The sequence below is a fragment of the Lissotriton vulgaris genome, chromosome 6 (assembly GCF_964263255.1).
Source record: "Lissotriton vulgaris chromosome 6, aLisVul1.2, whole genome shotgun sequence".
In the NCBI taxonomy this organism is placed as follows: Eukaryota; Metazoa; Chordata; class Amphibia; order Caudata; family Salamandridae; genus Lissotriton; species Lissotriton vulgaris.
In genome coordinates, this window is record NC_141694.1 from 1,510,298,059 (window position 1) to 1,510,307,364 (window position 9,306).

At 43.3% G+C, this 9,306-nt stretch overlaps 1 long non-coding RNA gene across 1 annotated transcript in view; it reads right to left on the minus strand.

The window, feature by feature from the left end:
- LOC147709082 (uncharacterized) overlaps positions 1 to 3,580 on the minus strand; it is a 46,312-nt gene extending 42,732 nt beyond the window's left edge. The window contains exon 1 of the long non-coding RNA XR_015296530.1: positions 3,454 to 3,580. This is a non-coding gene — a long non-coding RNA (uncharacterized LOC147709082). The remainder of the gene's footprint in view (positions 1 to 3,453) is intronic.
- Between the last annotated feature and the right edge of the window lie 5,726 nt (positions 3,581 to 9,306).

The window sequence follows — 9,306 nt, forward strand, 5'->3', positions numbered from 1 at the left end:
ATGGTGATGCAGATTAAGGAAGGCCTCTGAAGTCGCCACGACCTCCTCCCACGTCCCCTCTGTATCTGAGGCCACACTGTAGGAGAAGTGTTTCACTGTAGGAGTAATCAATCTGCAGCGAAAACGGCTTCCTTTAGTGGCCCTGCTGCTGCAGTGATTTACACCTCATTTAGTGAGGAGGCCCACTGCCTGCCCCCACTGTGAACAATACAATTGTCACATCAGGATGCATTTTCAGCACCACACTTGACCTCATCTGCTCTTTATTTTGGGGCTCACCCAGACTGACACCACCTCAAGGAAAGGAAGAGCACTCCAGGTGTGGAATTTGTGACAGACTGTGCCCAAACCTTGGCACTTTTAAACATAAGCATTGGCAATGCAATAGGTTTTGCATTTGCAAAATTTTAAGCTTTTGGCATTGTAAATGACAATGCCCTTTATTTATCTGTTTTCAAACCAACACAGATAAAAGGTTTGTCATTTACAATGCCAATAGCTCAAAGTCTCGCAAATGCGGGACCTATTCCACTGTTCATGCTTGTTTATGTTTGTGAAGAGCAAACTTTTACAAACTTGTATACTGAGCGCTGTTTTGTAAATTTGAAGTTAAAAAGCACATACAAAGAAAATCACAATATACACTGAGGTCATAGGACCCTTGAGGCCAGTCCGTCTCACCCGTTGGTGGCTCCATTGGCTTTGTTCTAGAGGTAGTAGTGAAACTCACCAGGGATCGACAATGCAGGATGTGCACGTACATAAAACTAAGGGGCAAATTTACGAGGACCATGCATCATATTTTCACCAAGGAACATGGTAAATGCACAATGCAAATCTCCAAGTCATGTTTATGAAGCCACTAATAGCAACTTTGCATGGCTTTGAATGGTTTCATAAATATGAAGTAATGCAACAAAGCGTAAATCGCCGCTTTGTCTTCCTCTGCACAAGAGACGTGTTGTGGTAGGTGTACCCATGCAACCCCCATGGATTTTGATGCATTCCTAGATTTACAAGGACTTGTAAAACCGGGAATGTATCAAAATCTTACGCCTCCCCAAGGGAGCCACAACAAGGAGGAACATCATTATTTCTCCCTGTTTTTTTCTCTTTCTATATGTGCAGCACACTTAGAGAGAGGAAAAAGCCTCTCAGGATTGGTTTTGTGCAGGAAGGTGCCCCTTCCTGCACAAAAACAATCCTGCATGCAACCGGGTGCCTGCATTGGCGCTAGGCTGACAAAACAGTGCCAGTGCAGAGGGAAAAGACAGAAATTGACTATATTGGATAATACTGTCCTGTGATGCAGGGCAGCACGGCACAATAACTTGCTGTGCTGCCCTACGCCACAATTCCTGTACATATGCCTCTAAGTGCGCACACTTCACGGTCTCTCTGCTTCTTGCACAAGAACTTAACATGTGCTGCCTGCTTTGGGGCAACTGCAATTATGCAGCAATGGAGTACAAAATTATGTTGCAGTGTTGACTACATTATGCAGCAAAGAAAGGCTGCAGCGTAATGTGTGGTACATTTTCCGATACTTTATTATTTTTACTTTTTTTACATACTAAAAGTCTCTGCAAAGCTTTTCCCTCATTAATACCAGTTTAATATACAAGTGCAGCAGTAACAACGGTGACCAGTCAAGCTTTGTAAAGGGCCTTCTACTTCACAGCAACACAAGTCACATGTTTTGATCCGTTTGAGCTACAAACAATTTTTTTGTTAGAACCATCAGATTATGCAACGGATGATGTATTATGTGGCAAATATGGCAGAGCTATAATTATGTGTAAAACATAGGATATTTTACCATTTATGTTTGAACTTCCTCATGCAGTCTATGTTGGATGGTATTTCTAGACACCTACAGTGAAGTAGTGTGGCTCACTGGTTAGAGGCGGCAGACCCGAGAGCAGAGGACGGCCCGGGACCAGGGTTCGATTCCCGGCGCGGCAAGTTTCTGGACCAGGGTCAGCGGACTCGATAATTCTCTCGCCTCGGTGCCCACTCTGATCAGCGATCACACTCGGCAACTCTGGGCATTAGCTTGCCTCATCTTCACTAACGGCCCCACCAGACCGCCGGGGATGCCTGGTCTCACCCTGGAGATACCCATTAAGGGACCATCTCTCAGGGAAGCCAGGAAGGGTTTCGCAGCGGTCGAAGCGCCTTGGGACCCTACGGGTAAGTAGTGCGCTATATAAATGCCTATACATTTACATTTACAGTGCTTGTGGAGAGACAAAGGATGAAGTTGTCTAATAGTGATTGCAGAGGATATTCGTCTGAAGGGGAGAAAATAACTGATTGAGATAATCCAAGGTTCACTACCTATTTCTGACTCTACCTCTGTGTGAGTCTCATAATTTCAGAATTGATACATCTGCAATTCTCATTGCTAACCAAATTGAGTAGTAATTTCACAAACTACTAATATAATAGTTTCTCATTCATCTGATATTGCTAAAAGCATCTGCAAAACCAACAGGTCTGGGTTGTTTTAGGTGTATATATTCATTATAGAGGGCTATTTCTAGATACAATAACAGGAAACCAGGAGGCAACTAATGCTGGCTTCATGACATGTTGCTTGAAGCACATAAAAAATGTAGGTCTGCAATTTTGCATTGACAGAGGGGCTCAGAATGATGTAATCAACAGTACTCCCCAACACTTCGGGCCTCCTGTCATAGAATTTTAATCCCAAATTTTATGTTCGGAAACAGTTAAAAAAGGGAGAAGTGATGATGAAAGAAACTGAATGGCTCGGAGCCAACTTGGGTCTGGTTCCACTTATAAGCGTATTTGGGACATTCTGTGATTGAAAACGTAGCCCACACTGTAAATGTATTTTAATGTCATTAACGCATATATTAAACCTCAAATACATGTGTATCCATTGGTTGTATTAAATAACGTTCGTTATAAGCTGTAACTGGTCAGTGAAACTTCCAAACATACTAAACATTGGTATGTTTTGCTCTTTTTAGCCACACCTTGACTCCGCCCACTGACTCAATCCTCTGTTATTCTCGCCTCCTGATGCTCCGCCCACAATTCCCCTACTTTTTTTCCCACTTCGACCACTGGGGCAAATCACTTATTCTCTCCGTACTTACCAAAAATGAATGTGTCATTGTGTGATGTAACTGGTGCTCAGGCGAAGCACTTCAAGCAACACCTTCTGGTCGAGTTCGCGCTAAATAAAACTTCAACAAATAAAGAGGGGGGGGGGCTCTTGCCACCTTCTCCGCACCACGAGAGTGGTCCGGGCTCTCTCACTAACCTCGCTCATTATTGACGTGGTCTTCCGAGGAAATGTTTGTTTCCAGTCCATTATTATACTTGTTCGATAATTTCCTTCTACATGCAGTACAGGTCAGAATCACAATTAGAACAGTGCGTTCTCCCCTCCTCTTCATGAATCACCAGCAGTGTACGTACCTGTTGCATTACTTGGAAGTTTAGCACAGGAAGCAGCGGCTAAAGAGTCATGTGAGTGAGTCACCGCTGGCTGTGTAGTGTAGCCATCGCGGCACAGATCTGTAGGAATTTCCCTCTAGGCTGGCAGGGATTATCTCTGTGCCGTGTTTACATGTAAACTTTACCTTTTGAACTGTTGTGCATAAGTAGCCACTGCAAGGCCAGCCTCTCGGTGACAGCCCACGCATGCGCAGTCCAAGATGTAAGTGAAACCTGAAAACACCACGGAGAGACGCGCCGGTGCGGGGCGGTGACTCAGTGCTTGGTCACTCTTATCTTAGCAGACTATCCCCAAATCAACACTGATTACAACACACACATTTGTCATGACTGATTAAGAAAAATATATTGAAAACTGTTGACTCGTCTTAGGGGGATATGATGCATTTGACTAGAACAGCTGTGTTTCTACATCAATATTTAAGGGTGTGCGCAGGGGCGTAACACAGGCCCTTTTGGTGCTGCCCCCTCCGTCCCCCAATCTTGTACGAGGCGACTAACTCTTGGAGGCCTCTATTCAGCCAAAGGACAATGAATATCTCAAGATATAGGAGACTCTGGGCCTCATCACATTGTGAAGGGAGACCCACACGTTTGTGTTACGCCACTGGATATAGTGCTTTAAATAGAAATACAGGAGTGCGGGTACACACTCTTCAGCGCACCTGTTTGCTCCTGAGAAGTGCTGGTACTCTCTCATTAGATGTATCGCAGCCTTGCTGAAAAGCGCTGGTACAGTCCCTTTTCAAATAAAAAGCTGCAAGTACTCAGCACAGGACAGTACCTGTCGAATTAAAGCACTGATGCGGTAGTGTCTGGGCCACACCTTAGAGGGGCAGCTTTGCCATCTAAAATGCAGGTCAGCAGAACTTTACAGCAACAGCTACGTCCTTCCGAAAGAGAGTTACAGATTCATAAGCAATTCATGCAATGGAGAGAGACCCACAATCCTAACATTTCTCAATATCAGTTCAACACAACATAGGTTGAAGTGGTAGTAGGGAAGGAAAACTCATGACAATGCTAAGAACAAACATATCAGGCACAACTAGAGATGCCAATTCAAGCTGCTGACCCGCGCACACAAGGCTCTACACAACCAAGGATCTGCGTACATTAACCACCGCTGAACTTCCACCAACCACAAGCAGACTATGCTCCACCTCCCTTTCACTTGCCCATGCTCCCTGCATCTACCGAAGCAGCAGGTGAGGACGTACCTGCTCCCACATCGCAACAAAGACCTGGAACAGCCTCCCACGCACCTCTGGACCATCACCTCATTTCCGGAATTCTTTATGGCTCTCAAGACCTGGCTGTTCGAATAAGCCTCAGGGATCTGCAAACGTCTGGCTACCCTATCAGGTGGTTAGCCACACTTTATAAATCCTGATTGATTGAACTACTATTGTAATATGATTTAGGAGGCAAGCTCGATACTTATGAGCTGAGTTGCGGGGCTGGTGGGATGGCTATCCTACATATCACCATTCACTTTTAACTTCAGTGTTTCAGTTGGCAGAATTGGAAGAAACACAAAGGGAGTGAGTTTGTGGGATGTGACTAGGCATACCTCAGTGCATGCATCTTTTCTACCCCTTTAATGTACATTTGAGCCCTGTCCCACTTTTAAAGTATTAACTTCACAATGGGTATCCTATCACCCTGAAATATAATGTGACCTGGTCCTCCTGCCCCTAAAGGAATATTCAATATTTTTCTCGTGGACCCTTACACACTCTTTTGGGGTCATACTTCATCATCGGGTCACACCCTAGTCCCTAAAAACGAGGGTGGGCTCAACCATATTCCAGGGAGCACTATGGAAGCACGACACCAATAGGATGTGTGAGGGCCCAGAAGAAGAGAATAAGAATACTGAATATTCGTTTGGGGGCAGGAGGATGAGTTCACATTTTATTTTTAGGGTAGTAGGATACCAGTCGTGAAGTTAGATCTTGATAGAGCGATAGTATCCTATGGTTCCTAATACGTACATTTCTCTCTCTCCCACTTTTGAAGTATCCCATTCCCATTAAATGTATCATTTGTTGCATTTCATCCCATACTGTCCAAAGGTACTTCAAACCAGTTTCTCATAAGCTTGCATATACCCGAATTTAACCTAAAAGTGCTTTCAAAAACTGGTAACTCGATTCTCCCTTATAGGTTACCACGCCCCAGCTAAATGGTCATTGAAAGGGTAGGTGGTTGTTTGAAAATCACCTTCGAGTCTCTTTTAACTCCAAGACTTAAGCAAAGGCCCAGCACAAATGTCTCATTGTTACAGGGCACTGCCAAATGCATCAGGTCACTATTCTCTGCCTCCTTCAAATGTAATAAATAAGGCAACGTGCATGAGCTCTGTCTCAAACCTTTGTCCCATTATATGCCTAAGTGAAGTGACCTAAAGCCAATAAGACCACCACCCTGTGCTATCTTACCCAACCCTCAAAATTTCTCATTGGTCTTAGTGCAGGTTGATCACCCTTACAACCAGTTATTAATTCATGATGTAACTGCTAATGTGCTTCGGGAACCTTGCCAGGGGTATAAAGCGCTATATTCAGTATCCACTCCCAACTCCAGCAATGAGTTACAATACACAAGCAGTCTTTTTGTATGGGATGAAGTCCAATTTGACAACGCAATACATTAGCAACATATTAAAAGGACGTTGCCATCGCAGGGTGTTCCTCTTCATGCAATAAATGTCCGCACCCATTCCTAATTAACACCCACCCAAGTAACCCCTCAGTAAAACATAGTTCACCGGCTTCCCTCACTCAGTGCCTCATTCCAGTTATCATTGGCAAATATCCTTAAGTACCCAAAAACCTCTCAACAGTGTTAAGAGCAATGAGTATTTGTTCTAGAAGCCTCCTTAACCACAATCTGGGGACTTGGCATACTATGAGGAACAGAAAGACACTCCTCTGTTACTAGTTGTACATTACAACACGTTCTAGTCTCAACAGTATTTGCTTTTGTTATTGCTGCAAACTGCGATAGATTTTCCAGCCAGTCTCACACATTTAATCTGAACTATACTCCCATATGCAGGGCATTCTCTGAACCAAGTATAGGAGGTGACACCACAGATCCACATTTAGACACTTTGGGCCATATGTACGAACTTTACAGTTTGCATTTCCTAAACAGCGAATCCCAAGAAAATGATATTTAGGAAATGCAAAATGGAATGTACAAAAGTAGAGATGTCCTAGGAATCGCTATTTGGAAATCGCTATTTAGGAAATACTAAACCATACGTTCCTATAGGCCTAAAGGCCCATATGTATGAATGTTTTTTTCATTTTCAAATTTGTGATTTACTAATAGGAATTCACAAATAAGGAAATGCAAATCCAAGACCCACCTGGATGCACCCCCAAAAAAGGTGGTGCACATGTGAATCAAACAAATGCCCTTGGGAAATGAGCGCGCTACACAGCACTTTAAAAAATGCATTTTAGGTGCAGTTTTAAAAATTGCTCATGATTACTATCGACTTGGTGACAATGGTAATAGCATTTCCTAAATAACGATTTAGCATTTTGGAAATGCATAGTACATGTGCTTAGGAAATTGCAAAAAGGAAATCCCTATTTGCGATTTCCTATTTAGGGAATCGCACAATGCTATTTCTTATGGGTAGAAATCGTATTTTGCGATCTCCTATCTGCCTTTGTGCATATGGAAAGGCAATTTAGCATTTCTTAAGGGACCGAAATGGCAATTCGGTCCATTAAGAAATGTCAAATCTTTTCATACATATGGCCCTGTATCACTTATACTCATTTATATTATGCTCACCACTACATGTAGCAGAGATCGGTTTGTCACTACAAACACTTCGAGCATGGACATGTTTTTGAAAATGGAAGTACATTGGTAGGGGGAAAATATACATAATCATACCAAACTCTTGTACCTCACTGACACAAACTAGGTATGTCTGTGAGCAACACTGACCATCTTTTACGTGGTGTATCCACAGATTTGTGCCTTCCTTAATTGAACCCATTTTTGTTTGGCCTAGGACTCTGCACACTATTCTCTTGCTAACTAGTGATTACATGCTCGTGGCTCGCTTTTAAATCTGGTAAAATTGATGTACACCTAATTGGCATATGTAATTTACCCAGTCTAAGGCACTACATGTAAATAGGGCCTGTAAATTAAATGCTAGAAGTGGGCTGCAGCACTCCTTGTGCCATCCACTAAAGTAGCTCTGTAAAACATGTCTCCAGGCCTGCCCTTGCAGCCTCTGTGTGCAGTTTTAAACTCTCATTTCGACCTGGCAAAATAAACCTTTTTGCCAGGTCTAAACCTTCCATTTTAGCACTTATAAATCATCCCTAAGGTGGGTCTTAAATGTCCATAGGCAGGGTGTAGGGTATTTAAAAATGAGGACATGTGTATTTGACTTTTTACATGTCTCAGCAATGAACTGCCCCCCCCAGCCCCCTCCCCTCCCAAAAGTCTTTCTTTGCTGTAGCAAGACTGGCTCTCCCATAGGAAAACTCTGAATTACATTATAACAACTTATAATGTTTACTTTCAGTTTGGGAGCAGCTAGAAAAATGAATTAAGGACTCATATTTAAAGCGAAATTTAATGGTAAAGTCAGAGTTTATATTATTATTAAAAAAATTACATTTTTAGAAAATTCTCATTTTTCTGCCTAACCCAAATGGGCCTTTCTGCCTGTGTGCAGTGTCACTCGACTCTTGAATAGCCACCCTGTGGTCAGATATGGATTTCTCCTAGAGAGTGGACAAAAGGGTTGGGTGTGAAGACGTGCCGGGCTGGCTGATTGATTCCACTGAGAGCCCGCTCCATTCCTGGCTTTCCTGTTCACCGGCACCACCACGAGGTCAGTGATTGCTGAGGTGGCCTGAGGGATGCGGCCTCTTCACTGGAGCTTCTCCGGCGGATTCTTGCCTTAGGGAGGTTTTTTTGGCGACCCCTGTGGCTTTTCCTGGACTGTTCTCTCTTTTTGCGGATGCTGCAGCTTTGTGGCACCGAGTATATGACCTAGCATTTCTGGCTGTACGTTCTTGGCTGTATTTGCGCAGTGCAATTTTTCAGGACACAGTGATGACCCCACAGAAGGCTAATACCTCTTGAAGGACCTGTGGCCCAAAAGGGGCTGCTAAAAGATCTTGCGACGCAATAGGAGGTGGACCTAGGATCTAACCCGGCACTCACACCCCTGGTTACTACAACCTCACAAGTGGGGCACACTATTCTGAAGCTATTAAAGTCAGGGGCAGTAAAAGTGGTGAATGTGGCCGCATCTAATGAGTTGATACCGGGAGAAGTATCTCATCTGGTAGAGACTTTAATGGCATCATCGTCAGCGACTCCACCGGTGAGCACATCTTCCTCTCTGCACCTGGTACAATGCTGCAGCCAGGGTCAGGGTGTGAACCATGAACTGGATCAGGGGCAAGGACATGGTGGGGTCAATTTATTGGCTGAATTGTTTATCACCATACAGCATGTTGGTTATCACTCAGAATCTACTTGACCTCCAATGTTTTTTGTGCAATTTGACACTTGAAAAGATACAACATATATTTTTTGTTTACATTATTTTCAGACAACCCCTGATGAAGGACTTTACCAGTCCGAAATGCATTGGGTGAATCCTCAATGATTCTTATGCATATTCTTTGGGAAAGTTATAAGGATATCAAAATAGCAATTTGCTAAATTATTTGAACAATTTCCTGTGGATATAACATGGAATAAACTATGATGGAAATCATAATTTGTTGAAGTTTGATTAGAATTCTTCAGAACGTC